The sequence below is a fragment of the Aplidium turbinatum genome, chromosome 16 (assembly GCF_918807975.1).
Source record: "Aplidium turbinatum chromosome 16, kaAplTurb1.1, whole genome shotgun sequence".
Classification (NCBI taxonomy): Eukaryota; Metazoa; Chordata; class Ascidiacea; order Aplousobranchia; family Polyclinidae; genus Aplidium; species Aplidium turbinatum.
Genome location: NC_137487.1, coordinates 19962794 through 19984399, shown reverse-complemented (window position 1 = coordinate 19984399; position 21606 = coordinate 19962794). Strand labels below are relative to the sequence as shown.

The 21606-nt window shown below is 39.1% G+C and overlaps 1 long non-coding RNA gene across 1 annotated transcript; it reads left to right on the top strand.

The window, feature by feature from the left end:
• The first annotated feature begins 5564 nt into the window (after positions 1-5564).
• LOC145785045 (uncharacterized) lies at positions 5565-10099 on the top strand. The gene is made up of 3 exons (XR_014291109.1): positions 5565-5714; positions 7819-7892; positions 9839-10099. It is a non-coding gene; the product is annotated as an uncharacterized LOC145785045 (long non-coding RNA).
• The last annotated feature ends 11507 nt before the right edge of the window (positions 10100-21606 follow it).

The following is a 21606-nucleotide window of genomic DNA, read 5'->3' as shown; positions in this document are numbered from 1 at the left end:
CTACGCCACTGGTGCAAGACATGCAAGACAGTAGTATATTATTTAATTTCTCTTGTTTTCTATTAGGGCTGGAAAAAATGTTTAGCTTCCCGGGAATCTGTTTTTTAGAGAAAAAATTTCCCGCGTCTTACAATCACGATAATGAGAACCTTATATTTTACTGATCTCCGGAGCTGACCTAAACCTTAAAAGTCATGTCGACATATTCTTGATGCCCCCCCCCCCCCCCCCCGTATCGAAAATCGTTCTTTGTAATATAAAAAAATTAATCACAACATTACAATGCATGTTCTTCATTAATCTACCAAAAAATAATGTGTAAACTCACGCTACAAATTGCACTCATAAGTGACCTCAACATTTCAACGTATATGAGCAGTTCTGAAATTCACATAGTTTTAATTTTTGGACATGCTCAGCGTGAATAATTTTACAAAGTGAATCCCAAATTTTGAAACCGTGCTAAAATAACAGAGATATCACTCCTAAAGCATAAGAAGAATCGACAGCCCCCCCCCCCCAAAGTGAGCAAGACTCCAGGAGCCCAACCTTCTAAGGGTTCAAAGGCATGTCGACTTATTCTTGATGCTCCCCTTATCGAAAATTGTTCTTTGTAGTACCGCTTTGAAGGTGGATTACGACTATGAACAAAAGAATAAATTTTAAACTTCAATTTGTATTGAAAATACATGACGTGATGTCTTCCAACCTTATCACATTTTTTTCATTACGTAATATTTACCACCACCAAACCACTTTTGACGATCGAATTTGTTAATTTATTATTCGGTAAAATGTTTAGATGATGTCACGTCATTACGCCGATTTGAGATATAATTTCATTCATGACGTCGTATGGATGAAAAACTTCTACAAGTTTTATACTCTGCTGAGATTAAAGAAGAAAGATAAATGATAAATATTGGAGAAATTGAGTCTCCTTTACAACTTAAGAATCGAACAACGCAAAACTGCTGCAACAAAACGTTTTGTTTAAGTGAAAGAATCACTGCAAGCAACCAATGTCAAAATGCGCGCGGAAGAAGTCATGGGAGTGTGAGGTATCAAAAATTTAACAGGTTGTTATTTTTCTACATCAATGTGACATTAGTTAAAACGAGGATTGAAAAGTTTTGATATATCTCAGCAGAAACACTATTAGGACCAACTGAATAATTTCAAACTTTTCATTGAAATGTTGGTCTTCAAAAGCTTATTTTCACAAAACGGTGTAGGCCTATATCTTTTTCTCCATAAATTTGGACGTTTGTTTCATTTGGAGCAAAGTTGTTTGTTGAGTTGAAAGAATCTGAAATCAATGCCTCGTTTTTGTAACGTATCGTAACGTAATCTATCAGTCAGCGCTTTTGTGCCTTTTTGTTTTCGAATACATCTCCGTGACAAAAGATTGGCTTTTGTAATGACGCCATCAACCATAGAGTTGTATTCTCTGACTGCATCTCAAACGCTATACCATACTCAGCAATTTTTCTAAAGCATTGTTACACAAAATGCATATCTGACAAAAGAAGTGAAATATGTTGAATTGAACTATATTTTATACATATCGTTTTCCTTGTCCTTGAAAAAAAGAAAGAACGATTTTTATCGTTTGGCATAAAAATATGTATATTGAGGTTCACCTTGGTTTGCATAATGAAAATCACCCCAAAGAATTGCTTGAAGTGACTTTCGCAGCTATTTGATCCTTCGCGATGATATCAATTATAGTTTCTATCAGAGGAAACCTGTTCAAACTATTTTTTTTTAAAACTATGGTTCATTCAAGAATATAATACTTTGTAAATATAGCTTACTTCATTTTTGTGTTTTTACTTCGACTTTTTCACAAGCAAGACTTTACACAAAACAAGTTATTTGCAACGTGAGTTGATTGACCATAGTAGCCTAAATGGATCAGAAAGCTGTGGCCTAAACTTGATTACTTTTTATCAAAATGTTTGCACATTGGAAACAGCAATCACTTTGTTTCAAATCAGCAAATCACTTTTTGTCATTGGTTCAACGTCTGCAGACGTCTAAAATAATATACGACAAAATTGCTTTTTTTCTGGGTCTTCGCTTCGGAAAAACATCATTATGATGTATTGTGACGTGGTCTATCAGCCAGCAGTAGTTTATGCGTCTTTTGTTTTTGGATGTGTGTCAATTACAAAAGATGGCTTTTGCAGTAACGCCATCAACCGCAAACTGCATTTAAAATGTTATTTCAAAATTTGAAAAGAAAGAAATCTTCTAATGCGTAATAAATAACTTGACACAAAATGCATGTCCAACAAATTAGAAAAAAAATGTAGAAAACGTTATTTTGCAAATCTAGTTAACAACATGAAAAAAAAACACTTCAATCATTTTGACACAAACGTGCATTTTTAAAATATCAATAACGTTCAATTTTGCCCAAGGAAAAAGTCAACACTTTAGTGATTTTTTTGTTTTTTTACGACAATAGCACTCGGCCTGAAAAAGATTTTTTTTCTATTTTTCGTATCGTTATGTCACGACTTTGAGTTTGTCACGCAGAACGGGAGTTCCATTTGGCAAACGTCCTCTTCGAAAGCCTACCAACACGATTTGACTAAACGATTATTATCACTACATTTTGTCACAACTGTTTGCAAAATTGTTTCATTCAAAGTGATCATTGTTGGTATGTATTGAAACATTTCACTTTGGAATGCATCGTGACATAGTTTATCAGTAAGGAGTTTTAGACGCTCTTTGTTTTTGGAGTGCATGATGGCCTAAAATGGAACAAGCTCCTATCGAAGCAAGTCACTACCTTTGGATAGGTTGTTGTTCAAATACCACGTGACACCATTAGGCTACCTTACTTTTCTGTATTCAACCGCTACCCAGACAGCAGTAAATCAGACACTTTTTACATCGATTCAAAGTCTTTAGACGTTGAAATAATGTTAAAAACGAATAAATAGCTTCCTGAGATGTGCTGTGAAATACAAAGTGTTTCTTGATCATGCATAACCAAATTCGACAGTGTGAATGTGAAAAAAAATTTGCTTGATTTAGTTCCAATATCAAGTAATGACAGTACGTTTGAAAAAGTGTAGACTATAAACATGTGGCTCAAAAATAACTTGAAATATTTTTTTTGTGGTGATTTTGTCTCATTCTCTGCAAATGTTGAAACAAAGCAAATTTTTTATACAATGCCTCCGGCAAAACAACAAGCATACGCGAGTCGGACGCCAATTACGATTTCATTGAAGCGTGGACGACGTCTCCGCGTAAGAGATTAAAATCTACACAATGGAATTAATCCGTCACACTCAATTATAAGTTAAATACGAAGCAATTTCTCAAGTCAAATAAAAAAAATATGACCAACCATCAAATTATTTGATTTTTCAAGTTGCGCTGTTGAACAAATTGCAAAAGAGTTTCGATGTTATGTTGTCAGATAAAGGATCTACACCATGTGAAAATTTGATTGATCTATCTTGCGTAGTTTTGAAGTTACACGAGCTCAAAGTGATAGTGTCGAACCGACCCCCCCGTCCGCAAGTCAACTGGCCAAAATACGTCACAGGAAAAAGGGTTAAACGAAAGCGTTGTTTGTATGTTGTAAATTCTTTTCGCTGACCAAGTTTTTATGCGCAGTAGGCTACTTGTTTTGTTTAGTTTAGTTCCAATGGCAGACAGTGCTCTCACTTTTAGGGATTTAGTTCCAAATTGGAACTTTTAGCCCCTTTTAGGGACAAATCTAGGGATTTTGATGATCTAGGGATTTTTTGGGGATTTTTTACAATTTCTTGCAAATCGTATTGTATAGTTTGCTAACTAGTAAATTTTGTTTTGTTTCCTTTTCTGATGAATGGATGAAACTGGACGGATGAGGCTAGGGATGTTTCAACTGCAAAACAACTAGGCATTGTTGTAGGCCTAGTCTATGCGATGTAGAAGGTGTGTGTGTTAAAACCCAGTTCCTTGACCTTTTAGAAATTAATGATGGCACAGCAGAAGGCATATTATATAGTGCAATCAAGCAGTCACTGAATGCAAAGGCATAGCAATGTGCATTGGCGTAGCCAGGGGGGGCGAAAAGGGCCCATTTCCCCAAAATTTTCAAAGTTTGGATTGCGAAGTTAAGCCCTTTATTGAAAATATAATAAAATTTGTAGAAATTTATATCGTTTTCCAAGGCATCTGGCAATTAACACCTCCATAACTTATACCGTATATTAGACACACAGAAAGACATCAATAAATTTTGTAAAAACAAATGAACGAACTATTTTTAAACAAATGAACGAACTATTTTGAACAAACTATTTTTAAATTCAGACTTATTGCCGATTGTAATTGTATGTCACGAGAAATAATTATATTTAGGCCCAGGGTGAGATTGCTGGTTTATGTTTTTTCAATTAATTTAGGGTCATATCTTAAACGTTTTATTTGCTGCTTTTGGCGTACGTGACTTTACATTTGGGCCTTTGAGACGTTTCGACGAGTTTCTACGCTTTTCTAGAGTCATGTGATAATATTTCAGAATCGCTTACTCTGCTGGGTTTTTGTATAGCTGAGTTTTTGGTGTTTTCTCATTTTAGCCGCAGTTTTTGCTCGTTGGTGTGTAAGAGCTGGCTTTAATAAGTGAATAGCTGTTGATCTGCTAATAAATTTCATACAAATATTACCCTAAAAGTGTTTCCAGAAAGCTCCATAATCCATTATTTCAGTGTAATTTTGCAAAAAAAATTCCGAGGTGCATGCCCCGGACCCCCTACAATATGAGTGCCTTCGGCACGCTCTAACCCCCCAAAGTATTATTGCTTCCCTTGCTAAATCCATCAGGTGGCGATGTCTCAAATCAAACACTTCGTTGTTCTCTTGAATTCATCACGTATTTGCCTCCCCCCAATTTTTTCTGGCTGTGCCACTGCCAATGTGCAACATTGTCGGATATTCATCTGACACTACCTATGTAATGTTTGGTAGCAACAACAGTGTAGTTGCCTATATAAGGCTATCCTGATGTTGTGACAGTGAAGTGTACCTGTCACATGGATATCATTATGCAACTTTTATTATTCTAATTACACAATATCTGAGTAAAAACTGTCATTTTGTTTAGACTTGCAATAACTTTGTCAGCCTGTCATACAAACTAGCCGTGGTTCACTTTTTTATCTTAGATCTTAGTATTCAATTGATATATACAGTATATTTGAATGATGTTTTAAAGATGATACGGAACTGTGCAAAAAAATGTAATGAATTATCTAGCACGCTGAATTGAAAATAGTGTTGAAACGATTGAATGAAAGCAAATGCGGTAGGCTACATTTTATTCGAAATCCAATGTAACGCGCTAATTATTTTTAGGAATTTTTCATGCCATCTAGGGATTTTTTGACATAGCTCTAGGGATTTTCTGGTTTTCATTTGTGAGAGCCCTGATGGCAGAGCTAGAGGTAGTCATAATGCAGAGAAAAGCACGATTTAAAATGAAGTTATGTTATTTCTTTAATTCACAGCAAAACTTTGTATGAAACCTACTGTAGGGGATAGTGCTATTGTTTTGTTTGTCGCTGTGACTTCATCGTGGATTATCAACAACTAGTGAACTAAGTTGTTCATATACATGAATTTCCCCTTGAAGTAGAATATTGAAATCAACTACGTAATTGCGTTACTTTGGACGATCTGCACCTTGGACACGAAATAGTTTGGTAAGTAACATTGTGACTTTTTCTAGTACCGTACTATAATTGTCAAACTAATTAAACCAAAGTTATTGACTTTTTGTCTATCTACAGTAGTATTCTTTATGTTGTGTATATATGCTGTAACACCAGTCTAAATTGTAACAACAAAAAACATGTAGGTCGTAGCAGGTTATTATATATATTCTGTAATCTGTGTATTTTTTGTTTACACTGTTTGTTTTTGTCACAACTTATAAAACCAAATGCTGTCAAGGTTAGGTCTAAAACATTTGACCAGTTAACCATTTAAACCAGTGGTTTCCAAAGTGGGCGCCAGCGCCCCCCTGTGGGCGTTTGCAATCATGAAGGGGGCGCTGGCTATAAAGTGGGCGATTGGGGAGCGCTGAGAGTAAATCGGGGCAGTTACAAGAAGATGATAGCAAAGCATTTTTTGTCATGTTTCGCTTCAAGGAAATACAAAAGAAGACGGTGACTATAAGAGCTCTGTGGCAGATTTTGTGGCAATTATGTTGGCAAAGTCGCTTCACAGTGCCTTACAAGTTTGGTGAGGTCGTAACACGTGACTTACTTTGAAGCACTGCGATTACGCAAATCCGATCTTTCAATCCGAGAGTATTTTGATCTAGCGTTCGTCCTAATCTATCTTTGAAGACTGTCATCAAAGCAGTGAATAAAATTAAAGCGCACGCTCTGAATACACGCTTATTCAAATGATTGTGCAATGAGAATGATGAAGCTTTTGAGCGCATACTACTCCACACCGAAGTACGTTGGCTTTCCCAGAGAAATTGATTCACGATTTTATTCGCTGTTTGAAACTATCAAGGAATTTCTGCAGAGTTGTGATCCTGCCCTTGTAAATGACGTCCTGGTTGTGAAAAGTGATATCGCCTACTTGTCAAACATAGGCTATTTTCCTAATTTAATGAATTGAATTTATCCCTTCAGCGTAACGAAATAAGCTCGTGTTGTATCAGCGAAATTTAGCTAGACGAGAATTTTTCCACTTCTCAAGCTTGCATCAACTTGATACCAGTGGCAAAGGCATATCTAATCATCTTCAAGAAGTACGCAAAGACATGGGAGTTCGATTCCAGGATGTATTCCAGTTAGAAATCTATGATTGAATAATCGACCTATTCTGTGATATTTCCGAAGATGGAATTTTTAAGGAGGAACTAATAACATTGTAAAACGATTTTGCACTCAAACCGAAGTTCAACATCTCGTATCAATCGTTCTGGCTGCAGAACCAAATCAAAGAGACAAACTCTCACATGTGGAATCGGGTCAAAGTTTTTATTATTGCCTTTCCCAGCTCATACTTGATGGAGCGTGCTTTCAGATAGCCCAATGTCTAGAAAATTCTGGGTATTTTTTTTTCGCTGAGACTTTTTGGTAATTTGTCCGAAATGACTTGAAAAAATTCGGTCATTTTTTATTTATTTCGTTCATTTTTTCTGATGAAAATATTTCCTTTCAAGTAGCTGCTCCAAACCAAAATTTGCACTTCCTGACTAGCTACAACATTAAGTTTCGCTGAGAAACGTCGTCGTGTTTTATCTGAGAAAAGTTAGAACAGACAAACGTTTCTTCAACGTTCATCAGCGAAACTCAACCTTGCAACATCCGGCCGCAATTGACCGAATTGACTATATTTTTTTCGGACATTTTGCTAAAAAATAAGTCAATGACCGATAAATGACCGAAAAAAAAACAGGACTCTAGTTTTGTCATTTGACTAGAAGAAGCAGTTAAACCACCAACCCATACCGGTAACTCTTTATTTAATTTGATTAAATAGGTGAAGCAACTTACATTGCATAGAATTGTCTGATAATATTGTATTGTGAATTATTTAGCGTGAGAATATTTAATATTTTCTGGCAACTTGTCATGTCTTGCACGATAGTTTTGTTGTGTCTACTGTTCTAAGTACATATCAAAGCCAAGAGAAAGTAACTGGCCACTCTCCTTTCGTTAGTGCCGAAGGCCTAGTGTGATGACAACTTTATCTTCTCATTCCCGAAACTTAGTAACTGAGTTTGGCACCACATTTACCTTATCTATTAATTATGCACAGCTCATAGTTATTTTGTATTTGCAGATCGCTGGAGAGCTCTGCTGTGCTTACCACTTGTATTCAAAGAGGGAATACAGCATTTTGTGATAATTGGCGCTGTAAGTCATCAGTCTACCGCTAGCTATAATTGATTACAATTACATTTTTTACTTAAACGTTTTGATGCTGTTACCTCGCAGTATCCGTATCATAATGCACGTAAGCACTATGTAAGGTAGGAGGCACTACTTCACCTATTAGAATGTATCAAAATAAAAACAAAATGGAAAAATGATGATCATCGTAGAATGTGTATGACTGTCTTGCAATATTAGTAAAAGTTATATCTCATTTTATATCCCGCATTCACATTAAGCGCTTGCTTAATGAAACAAAATTTGTCGGAAAATGCCTCACAACTCATTACTCACACCTAGTGGTCAAAATTGTTAAACCATACATCAGCGGAATCATCATCATTTACAGATGATGATTCCGCTAATTCCGCACCTAGTGGTCAAAATTGTTAAACCGTATATCAGCGGAATGCCAACTCTATTTTCTTCGCAATAGTGCACTCTCCAAGACAGAGCGTTAAAAAAGAGGTGAGATCACGGGCTCTACGTCCACTGACGTCACAAATAAAAGAGAGAGAATTTTTTTTCCATTTTTTTTTGCTTGCAAAAATGCGTATGGTTTTTATCGGGGCTCTGGAATAGGAGTTTTAAAAAAAAAAAGGCAAGACTGCAACTCCGGCTGCATACAAAACGATAAACAATGTTTGCAATTTTAAACTGCATGCAATTAGATATATAAGACCAAGCTTCTATTACTTACAACAACACAACTTTAACGCACAACGTTTCATAGAACCACTGATTGTTATTCTTTTTGTATTCTTTTTGAATACTCCAAAAAACAATCTGGAGGCCCTAAAAAACCTTACAACACTGAAGCCGGAGTCAGCCAGTTATAAATCGAGAAGTCGAAGTCGTATATTTTTCGCCCAACTCCACAGCTCTCGTTTTGACACATTAAAGCTTTGGATGTTTTAAAAGAATTTTATTTGAGCAAATGAAATTTCAAGAATCGTGGTGAGAAGCAAAACTAAATAAAAGAATTGAAACTGAAACGAACCAATAATTTCAAGTAGCTTTAAGATTAATTTAAAAAAAGCAATTTATTTTTATGTTTTTTTACTTCTTTGTCTTAGTTTCGTTTCGAAATCCGCCAATGTTGCAATTCGAAGTGTTCGGTTTGCCCTATTTTCTAGAAACGTAAGTGCGTTTGAAAACAAAACCGTGTCATGACGAATTTTTGTTTTGTTCTTTTATGCACAAATTCTGCAAAAAAGTCAAAGTGTTCATGTTAAAGGAGTTTGTTTTAACCATAAATAGACATAACTAAGCAACGCGACAACATTTAACATTGTGAAAACAAAAACGACATAACAATCGTTCTCGGTTATGCAATTTGCATCTAGTAGTCTTCATCAAGCCTTTAAAACACCTTATACCTTGAATAAGAAATACTAAAGATTAGACAAAAATATACAGGATAACAACAAAACTATGGTCTAATCTAAACAATTGAGAAACTGCTATATCTTGCACACATACGAAATGAGAACTAAAGTTACAGCTCTTAAAAAAAGCGTTTTGTTTTGCCTGATCGAAGATGAAATTAAAAGTGAAATGAAATGCAGATGAGATGATCAAAATTGAATTGAAATTTGAATTCTATTGGATAAATATTTTATTAATCAGATCATAAACAGTTTTTCGAGGGTCACATTTTGCTGCTGAATAGCTGAATGCTGCTGAATGCTGCTGAATGCTGAATGCTGCTTTCATTTGCCTGCCATTTTTATATTGGTACGAAATTGTTACATTGACAATAACTCTGTATAGCTTATTTGTGTGCCATAGAGATGGTAGTGTGTCACAACAACACAATTCGTTAGCGTCGTATAAATCTATACCTTTTCCAAGTATAATCAGTTTTACCATAGGCCTATAATTCTTATAAGGTTGGATCAATGCTAATGTTACATATTGTTTTACAGGATGACAGTTTCAGCTTGACAAAAGTCACAACTCCTTATCTGGAGCACATCCGAGGGATTTTCTCTACACGTGCAAAGGCAACTGCTATGCCACATCGAGGAGCCTGAAACTGCACTGCTTCTGCTTTTGCACACGTATTGGATATTTGATATTAACTTTCCCCAAGAAGTCGCCGAAACGCTACAACTATTAAATTACCTGTGTGACATTTCCCGGTTTCCGTTGATATTAGCACACCTGTGCAAGCTTTAATAAATCAGTTTTGAATAACAATTTGGTAGTGCTGGTGTAAGGCAGTGATTTTTAACATTGATTTTTAACATTAACATTTAACATGATTGTGTTCCTCGGTACACTATATCGTTCCGTAAAAGATCGTCAGGTGTTCCGCAAGAAATTGTTAAAATGGACTAGCGTTCTATGGAACACAGGTCGAAAATTAAAATCACAACTGCTTTGCGTTTGCCTTTCTGCAATTCCTGCCCGTATATCAACTTTGTGCAATTGTGCTCATCCAAACAGGCCAAGATATCGCATTGAGAAAAGCTGAAAGTGAATAAACTGTTGTTGTATTGTTTATTTTATTGCATTATGGATTAGCCCATATTATAAAATTTGATTTGGTGTTCCGCAACATTATTTTAATGCATAAAGTGCTCCGTGGCTCAAGAAAGGTTGAAAAACACTTGTGCAAGGAACACTTTTTATGCAACCTGACGGATAGGGAGGCAGAAAGTGCAACAAAAAAACAGGAACACGAATTAATGCGATAAAAAAAACAGTCTGACTTGTAGAGTGGACATTTCCAACTCAAGCAAAAGTAATAAGGTAAAAATTAGGACCATCCTAAAGGGTGGAAATTTAGACAGCCTGAGAGTAAATGCTACTGAGGTGGAAATTTCCACCTCAGATGAAGGGTGGAATTTTACACTTTTTGTGGTGGAAAAATCCACCCTATGAGTGTATAAGCCTAGGGTGGAAAACAGAGACTAGGGTGGAAATTTCCACAGTTTAGGGTGGATTTTGCTGGGGGTGGAAATTTCCACCATTGCTCAAGGGTGGAAATATCCACCATTTTTGGTGGAAAAATCCACCCTACAGAAGCATAGGGTGGAAAACAGAGATCACCCTTAGGGATGGAAATTTATATACCTTTTACTTAACAGTGTACCTCCGTGTGGCGATTTTCCATTAACGTAAAGAGCCACAGAAATGGTAGGCTACTTTCGAAAACTTTGCCAAAGTGCTGAAACTGCAAGCATTGAGCTTTGCGCAATGCAAGCTGTCAGTGCCGTGTTAACAAAATCTTAGTTATAAAGTTACCGTACATAGCAGAGTCTATACATGTAAAAGCCTACTTTACCTGTGCAAGAGGGTACGTTTTTGCATACGTGGTTGTTTAGAAGTGCTGGAATTATCATCAGCAACTGGTTGCATCTGTGCTTTTATAGATGCTATTGGTATGGCAGATTTCTTCAAAATGTAAAGTTTACTCAAGCTCATTTTTACTTGAGTAGTGTTAACAAAATCATCTCCAGTGAAGTGAAGAGAACATACGACTAGTTTTGTATGGCCCATCCCACTTTCGAACACTTGAAGAAAACTTTGACCATTTTCTTCTCAGCACCTTGTTTTGTGGGAAAGCGTGAAAAGATAGCACACGGTCTTTGTCACTAACACTGTCACATAAACAGCAATTTGCAGGCATAAACTCAACCATAAATTAAGGGTAGCCTACTATTTGTGAGATACTGTTGTTACACTGCAAACGGCTATAGCCAGATTAGGACAATTAAAAAGTTATCAAAATTGTAGCCCTACAGGAGTTTAAAAAAACTGCAACTTCAACGGAAGTGAGACGCTGTTTGATAAAAATAAACTCAACATATTTGATCTAAACTTGATAGTAATAATAAGTTGACTTTTTCATTTGGGTAGTTCTCATTTTTCACATGCTTTAGATCAGCAGAGCCCCACACATTCACGTTTTGCAGTAGTCATACCATACCTTACCAAGTCACCACTCACCACAGAGAAAGAATGTATCCTTCTCACCCACGGTGACGTCACAGCGGCGTTGCCGTTTTTATTTTCGCAATTGAATGAGTGCCAGATTCGACGAAATTAACGAAAGTTTGCATGCGTGTAACTTAGTAGCCTGTTGATATTTTTTACGATTTTCTGGTCAGGGAAGTTTGTTAGTGTCATCTCTTTGGTATCTTAGGTAAATTTAGCGAATATATTTTCCTGTCAGAGGCACTTTAAATATGCCTCATGATTTTGACAACCGGTAGTCTGTTAGTTGACAGAGAAATCATCAATTTACAGTAATACTGTACTGAAACGCTGTGAAAACGTTTTTCCATGCTTGGAAAATACAGATGTCAAAACATAGTACATATATCAAACGCAGAGGCGGTCACATGCGTATTGCGTAGCCTATGACATTGTGAGAATTGAGGCTAATAAAAGTTAATGGAATAAATACACTGTGAAGGCCACCGGTGTAGTTCATCTGCAATAAATAGTCAGCCGGTGTTAAATGATTTTTTATTCTTAATATTTCTTCTTCCCATCCACAAAGATTTCATTAGGAATTCAATGCGAATGTAACCTTTTAAAAGTTAAGAGTTATTAGGAAAATGCACAGTATCAAAATGATAAGTTTAAAACACAACATTAGAGAACAATTTTTATATTTCTTAGTAAGATGCCAAAAATGCAGTATGACGGAACAATACAGTTAGTCAACATGTTTCTACGTTTATTAGACGTAAAAACAAGCTTCACTGAAAGTAAAAAGGGACCACTTCAATAACCACTACACCAATCTATGCACAATGCGAATGTAACATTTTATGAGTTATATTAGACTTCCCGCGACAGCACCGAGTATCGAACACGGGCCGGTTGAGTGAGGGACACTTCACTAACCGCTAAGCCAACCTGTGCACAATGCGAATGTAACCTTTTTAGAGTTATATTAGACTTCCGGTGACAGCACCGAGTATCGAAGACGGGCCGGTTGAGTGAGGGACACTTCACTAACCGCTAAGCCAACCTGTGCACAATGCGAATGTAACCTTTTTAGAGTTATATTAGACTTTTGGTGACAGCACCGAGTATCGAACACGGGCCGGTTGAGTGAGGGACACTTCAATAACCGCTAAGCCAACCTGTGCACAATGCGAATGTAACCTTTTTAGAGTTATATTAGACTTCCGGTGACAGCACCGAGTATCGAAGACGGGCCGGTTGAGTGAGGGACACTTCACTAACCGCTAAGCCAACCTGTGCACAATGCGAATGTAACCTTTTTAGAGTTATATTAGACTTCCGGTGACAGCACCGAGTATCGAACACGGGCGGATGAGTGAGGGACCACTTCACTAACCGCTAAGCCAATCTATGCACAATGCGAATGTAACCTTTTTAGAGTTATATTAGACTTTTGGTGACAGCACAGAGTATCGAACACGAGCCGGTTGAGTGAGGGACCACTTCACTAACCACTACACCAATCTATGCGCAATTCGAATGTAGCCTTTTTAGAGTTATATTAGACTTCTGGTGATAGCACCGAGTATCGAACACGAGCCGGTTGGGTGAGGGACCACTTCACTAACCGCTAAGCCAACCAGTGCACAATGCGAATTTAACCTTTTTAGAGTTAGCCTATATTAGACTTCCGGTGACAGCACCGAGTATCGAACACCGGGCAGTTGAGTAAGGGACCACTTCACTAACCGCTACGCCAACCTATGCACAATGCGAATGTAACCTTTTTAGAGTTATATTAGACTTCCCGTGACAGCACCGAGTATCGAACACGGGCTGGTTGAGTGAGGAACCACTTCACTAACCACTACGCCAATCAATGCACAATGCGAATGTAACCTTTTAAGAGTTATATTAGACTTCCCGCGACAGCACCGAGTATCGAACACGGGCCGGTTGAGTGAGACACCATTTCATTAACCGCTACGCCAATCTATGCACAATGCGAATGTAACCTTTTAAGAGTTATATTACAATTCCGGTGACAGCACCGAGTATCGAACACGGGCGGATGAGTGAGGGACCACTTCACTAACCGCTAAGCCAATCTATGCACAATTCGAATGTAGCCTTTTTAGAGTTATATTTGACTTCTGGTGACAGCACCGAGTATCGAACACGAACCGGTTGAGTGAGGGACCACTTCACTAACCACTACACCAATCTATGCGCAATTCGAATGTAGCCTTTTTAGAGTTATATTAGACTTCTGGTGACAGCACCGAGTATCGAACACGAGCCGGTTGGGTGAGGGACCACTTCACTAACCGCTAAGCCAACCTATGCACAATGCGAATGTAACCTTTTAAGAGTTATATTAGACTTCCAGCGACAGCACCGAGTATCGAACACGGGCCGGTTGAGTGAGACACCATTTCATTAACCGCTACGCCAATCTATGCACAATGCGAATGTAACCTTTTAAGAGTTATGTAAGACTTCCCCCGACAGCACCGAGTATTGAATACGGGCGGATGAGTGAGGGACCACTTCACTAACCGCTAAGCCAACCTGTGCACAATGCGAATGTAACCTTTTTAGAGTTATATTAGACTTCCGGTGACAGCACCGAGTATCGAACACCGGGCAGTTGAGTGAGGGACCACTTCACTAACCGCTACGCCAACCTATGCACAATGCGAATGTAACCTTTTTAGAGTTATATTAGACTTCCGGTGACAGCACAGAGTATCGAACACGGGCCGGTTGAGTGAGAGACCACTTCACTAACCGCTAAGCCAACCTATGCACAATGCGAATGTAACCTTTTAAGAGTTATATTAGACTTCAGGCGACAGCACCGAGTATCGAACATGGGCCGGTTAAGTGAGGAACCACTTCACTAACCACTACGCCAATCTATGCGCAATGCGAATGTAACCTTTTAAGAGTTATATTAGACTTCCCGCGACAGCACCGAGTATCGAAGACGGGCCGGTTGAGTGAGACACCATTTCATTAACCGCTACGCCAATCTATGCACAATGCGAATGTAACCTTTTAAGAGTTATATTAGACTTCCCGCGACAGCAACGAGTATCGAACACGGGCCGGTTGAGTGAGACACCATTTCACTAACTGCTAAGCCAACATGTGCACAATGCGAATGTAACCTTTTTAGAGTTATATTAGACTTCCGGTGACAGCACCGAGTATAGAACACGGGCGGATGAGTGAGGGACCACTTCACTAACCGCTAAGCCAATCTATGCACAATTCGAATGTAGCCTTTTTAGAGTTATATTTGACTTCTGGTGACAGCACAGAGTATCGAACACGGGCCGGTTGAGTGAGAGACCACTTCACTAACCGCTAAGCCAACCTATGCACAATGCGAATGTAACCTTTTTAGAGTTATATTAGACTTCCGGTGACAGCACCGAGTATCGAAGACGGGCCGGTTGAGTGAGGGACACTTCACTAACCGCTAAGCCAACCTGTGCACAATGCGAATGTAACCTTTTTAGAGTTATATTAGACTTCCGGTGACAGCACCGAGTATCGAACACGGGCGGATGAGTGAGGGACCACTTCACTAACCGCTAAGCCAATCTATGCACAATGCGAATGTAACCTTTTTAGAGTTATATTAGACTTTTGGTGACAGCACAGAGTATCGAACACGAGCCGGTTGAGTGAGGGACCACTTCACTAACCACTACACCAATCTATGCGCAATTCGAATGTAGCCTTTTTAGAGTTATATTAGACTTCTGGTGATAGCACCGAGTATCGAACACGAGCCGGTTGGGTGAGGGACCACTTCACTAACCGCTAAGCCAACCAGTGCACAATGCGAATTTAACCTTTTTAGAGTTATATTAGACTTCCGGTGACAGCACCGAGTATCGAACACCGGGCAGTTGAGTAAGGGACCACTTCACTAACCGCTACGCCAACCTATGCACAATGCGAATGTAACCTTTTTAGAGTTATATTAGACTTCCCGTGACAGCACCGAGTATCGAACACGGGCTGGTTGAGTGAGGAACCACTTCACTAACCACTACGCCAATCAATGCACAATGCGAATGTAACCTTTTAAGAGTTATATTAGACTTCCCGCGACAGCACCGAGTATCGAACACGGGCCGGTTGAGTGAGACACCATTTCATTAACCGCTACGCCAATCTATGCACAATGCGAATGTAACCTTTTAAGAGTTATATTACACTTCCGGTGACAGCACCGAGTATCGAACACGGGCGGATGAGTGAGGGACCACTTCACTAACCGCTAAGCCAATCTATGCACAATTCGAATGTAGCCTTTTTAGAGTTATATTTGACTTCTGGTGACAGCACCGAGTATCGAACACGAACCGGTTGAGTGAGGGACCACTTCACTAACCACTACACCAATCTATGCGCAATTCGAATGTAGCCTTTTTAGAGTTATATTAGACTTCTGGTGACAGCACCGAGTATCGAACACGAGCCGGTTGGGTGAGGGACCACTTCACTAACCGCTAAGCCAACCTATGCACAATGCGAATGTAACCTTTTAAGAGTTATATTAGACTTCCAGCGACAGCACCGAGTATCGAACACGGGCCGGTTGAGTGAGACACCATTTCATTAACCGCTACGCCAATCTATGCACAATGCGAATGTAACCTTTTAAGAGTTATGTAAGACTTCCCCCGACAGCACCGAGTATTGAATACGGGCGGATGAGTGAGGGACCACTTCACTAACCGCTAAGCCAACCTGTGCACAATGCGAATGTAACCTTTTTAGAGTTATATTAGACTTCCGGTGACAGCACCGAGTATCGAACACCGGGCAGTTGAGTGAGGGACCACTTCACTAACCGCTACGCCAACCTATGCACAATGCGAATGTAACCTTTTTAGAGTTATATTAGACTTCCGGTGACAGCACAGAGTATCGAACACGGGCCGGTTGAGTGAGAGACCACTTCACTAACCGCTAAGCCAACCTATGCACAATGCGAATGTAACCTTTTAAGAGTTATATTAGACTTCAGGCGACAGCACCGAGTATCGAACATGGGCCGGTTAAGTGAGGAACCACTTCACTAACCACTACGCCAATCTATGCGCAATGCGAATGTAACCTTTTAAGAGTTATATTAGACTTCCCGCGACAGCACCGAGTATCGAAGACGGGCCGGTTGAGTGAGACACCATTTCATTAACCGCTACGCCAATCTATGCACAATGCGAATGTAACCTTTTAAGAGTTATATTAGACTTCCCGCGACAGCAACGAGTATCGAACACGGGCCGGTTGAGTGAGACACCATTTCACTAACTGCTAAGCCAACATGTGCACAATGCGAATGTAACCTTTTTAGAGTTATATTAGACTTCCGGTGACAGCACCGAGTATAGAACACGGGCGGATGAGTGAGGGACCACTTCACTAACCGCTAAGCCAATCTATGCACAATTCGAATGTAGCCTTTTTAGAGTTATATTTGACTTCTGGTGACAGCACAGAGTATCGAACACGGGCCGGTTGAGTGAGAGACCACTTCACTAACCGCTAAGCCAACCTATGCACAATGCGAATGTAACCTTTTAAGAGTTATATTAGACTTCACGCGACAGCACCGAGTATCGAACTTGGGCCGGTTGAGTGAGACACCATTTCACTAACCGCTACGCCAATCTATGCGCAATTCGAATGTAACCTTTTAAGAGTTATGTTAGACTTCCGGTGACAGCACCGAGTATCGAACACGAGCTGGTTGAGTGAGGAACCACTTCACTAACCACTACGCAAGTCTATGCGCAATGCGAATGTAACCTTTTAAGAGTTATATTAGACTTCCCGCGACAGCACCGAGTATCGAAGACGGGCCGGTTGAGTGAGACACCATTTCACTAACCGCTACGCCAATCTATGCACAATGCGAATGTAACCTTTTAAGAGTTATATTAGACTTCCAGCGACAGCACCGAGTATCGAACACGGGCCGGTTAAGTGAGACACCACTTCACTAACCGCTACGCCAATCTATGCACAATGCGAATGTAAACTTTTTAGAGTTATATTAGACTTCCGGTGACAGCACCGAGTATCGAACACGGGCGGATGAGTGAGGGACCAATTCACTAACCGCTAAGCCAATCTATGCGCAATTCGAATGTAGACTTTTTAGAGTTATATTTGACTTCTGGTGACAGCACCGAGTATCGAACACGGGCCGGTTGAGTGAGAGACCACTTCACTAACCGCTAAGCCAACCTATGCACAATGCGAATGTTACCTTTTTAGAGCTATATTAGACTTCCGGTGACAGCACCGAGTATCGAACACGGGCCGGTTGAGTAAGGGACCACTTCACTAACCACTAAGCCAACCTATGCACAATGCGAATGTAACCTTTTAAGAGTTATATTAGACTTCCAGCGACAGCACCGAGTATCGAACACGGGCCGGTTGAGTGAGACACCATTTCATTAACCGCTACGCCAATCTATGCACAATGCGAATGTAACCTTTTAAGAGTTATGATAGACTTCCCGCGACAGCACCGAGTATTGAATACGGGCCGGTTGAGTGAGACACCATTTCATTAGCCACTACGCCACTCAATGAGAATGTAGCTATTTAAGAGTTAAGTTAGACTTCCCGTGACAGCACCGAGTATCGAACACAGGCCGGTTGAGTGATGAACCACTTCACTAACCACTACGCCAATCTATGCGCAATGCGAAGGTAGCCTTTTAAGAGTTATGTTAGACTTCCCTTGACAGCACCCAGTGCCGGTCTTTGTGGTGTGTAAACCTTGCGATATCGCACAGGGCCTGCAAATTAGGGAGCCTGCAATTTATTTAGAAAATGCAGTAATTTTTGTCATTTGCAATGGAAAAATTCATCAAGTGAATTCAACAAAGGAATCCGAATTAGCAACAAGAAAACATAGAGACTCAACGGGTGCAACCTATTTCATCCCCTGAACATTTTGTACTCTGAAAGGATCGAGAAAAAAAACAACAGAGCTGAAGTCGCTGATCGGAGTTGCCGCAAACATTTCAAAATTTCTCTTGATCTTTTCAGTGGACGAACTAGGTCGAAATTCGATTTTGTCGACAGCGGACAAACGTGTCCAGTCTGAGCAGCTATCTCGGCGGACAAATTAAGTCTCACGGCGGACACACCAGATTTAACTTCGATCGTCATGCTTAGTCACTTGTGTTGATAATTCTTCACTATGAAATGCTTTCATCAGACCAGACCATTGAAGAGTGAAAGCGCCCTGTAGCTGCCCAATACACAACATAACTGATTAACTTCCACCGAACGAGATCGTGTGGCTTCTTGCGTCACAATGCTCTGGGCACGAGTCGGAAAATTTCTGCACTAACGTTACTGTTTTCTGCTGTGCAACGTTTCACTAGGCTTTTATCCTTAGGTTTATTTTTGACATGTCTGGTCTGTTGAAAAAAATAAAATTCAAAATAAATCACAGTTTGATTCCGTATAGGACTTGCAACTGTCATGGCTAGCGAAATTCTGCGTAGCTTTTTTCCGGATTGAAAAACCATTTTTTCAAATGCACTTTCTGATTATCCAACAGACTGTTGTGCGCAAACGGGCTTGTTCTTCTCTATTTTCTTTGTTCTAAGTTTTGACGCTATAAAATAAATAGAAAATATCGTGCAACTTCTGGTTTATATCTTCCCTTTTTCAAACTTTAGTGACAAACAAACAAACGACCATTTTTTACCTCAACCAAACTATAAACTAATGAATTTTTGCTCAACGTAATCAAAAAATGAAACGTGTAACTTACAAAAAATGTGAGATCATCTGAAGGCAAGCGCGAGACTAATTTAGTTTCTCGCGCGGGCTTGCGGTGATCGAAGCCAAACGTCACACTAAAGGCCTCATGATTTTGACTACCGCGGTAGTCTGTTAGTTGACAGAGAAATTATCAATTTAATACTGTACTGAAACGCTGTGAAAACGTTTTTCCATGCTTGGAAAATACAGATGTCAAAACATAGTACATAATTATATCAAACGCAGAGGCGGTCACATGCGTATTGCGTAGCCTATGACATTGTGAGAATTGAGGCTAATAAAAGTTAATGGAATAAATATACTGTGACGGCCACCGGCGTAGTTCAACTGCAATAAATAGTCAGCCGGTGTTAAATGATTTTTTAATCTTAATATTTCTTCTTCCTATCCACAAAGATTTCATTAGGAAAATGCACAATATCAAAATGATAAGTTTAGGCTAAAACACAACATCAGAAAACAATTTTTATATTTCTTAGTAAGATGCCAAAAATGCAGTATGACGGAACAATACAGTTAGTCAACATGTTTCTACGTTTATTAGCCCAAACCCTAACCCCTAAGCCAACCACCTGACAAAATGTAGAAGATGAAGATTTGGAATTGTTCTTGTAGAATGTAGACTGTGTTGTTGCAATGTTGACGTTGTAACATTATTGACGTTGTTAACGTTATTATGCTTCATTACCAACGTTATTAACATTATTGAACAATTTGGCTCTTTTTTACCCAGTTTGGACCTTTTTTCGACATTGTTTGGCTCTTTTTCTCAAAAGCTGTCTGCGAAATGTAAGTTGGTGTAAAATTTTACCTTCATATTTTGGACTAACTTTTTTTTTGTGGTTTAGACTAAACAGAGCATTACACTATGAAAATTGTTAATTAAACCAAGACTTTCTAGTTTAAACGAAATTACAATTATTGTACTTTGTCTCAAAACTACTCATCTTGTAGTTTTTCCTTGGAAGTTAGTTTTATTCGGTATTTATTTTTGTTCAGTCATGGCTATTTTGGTTGGGGCAACACAAGTCAGTCATGAAGTGCTGTGCCAAACTTTTGCCTCAATTGGTGAAAATGCTAAATTCTTTAACCAAACTGTCATGGCTTACCTGGTTCATAGGGTATTATTTGCCTATTAGGCTACATCAAAAATCAGCTTATCCTAGTGTGAGCGAAGCATTTAGTTTGGGGGGTCTGCCAAGGGGGTACGATTTTTTTGATTTTTTGCCATGTTTGAGGCCCTATCACTGCTAACCAAATTAGGTAACAACCCAAAGTTTTCTCTGGTGATAGTACTTACTTATTAGTGATGCAAGCCGCGCCGCCGCGTACGCGGCCGCTTTTGACTTTTTCGCCGCTGCGTGGAAGGTTGAAATGACAAAGCCGCGCCGCTTGCCGCGTAAACTTTCAAGAAATTAAACTTTCGTAAACGTAAACTTTCAACTTTTCAAGAAATTTAGTTATGAAACTTCAAATTTAAATTGGAAACACAGATCAGTTTATTTTTCTTCGAAAACTCTAAGCTAGAAAGCTAATTAGCTAAAAGCTATGCAAATTGCAAATGGCTTGTTGCAGCTGACAAGGTTTTGGGGCTGGCTTGTCAGGGAAGCTGTACGAATGTTTTTGGTTAATAGCCTAGCTGATAAGCTCAGCTCCCAGTTACCAGGCTATAGGCCTAGCGCAATTACCGCATTAGTTACTATAACAGTTAGCCCAGTGAGTTCAGGCAATAAGTTTTACTTTTGTGTGTGTAGTTCATAAGTAGAGATGTACCGATACCAATATTTTGGCCGATACCGATATCACTTTTTTAGGCCGATACTGATACCGATACTTTGGTGTTACAAAAAGAAGCAATTTTGGTATTTGCAAGGAAATATATCAAATGCTAAGTTTTACCTTATTTGCATAAAACTATTAAAAAAGCTTT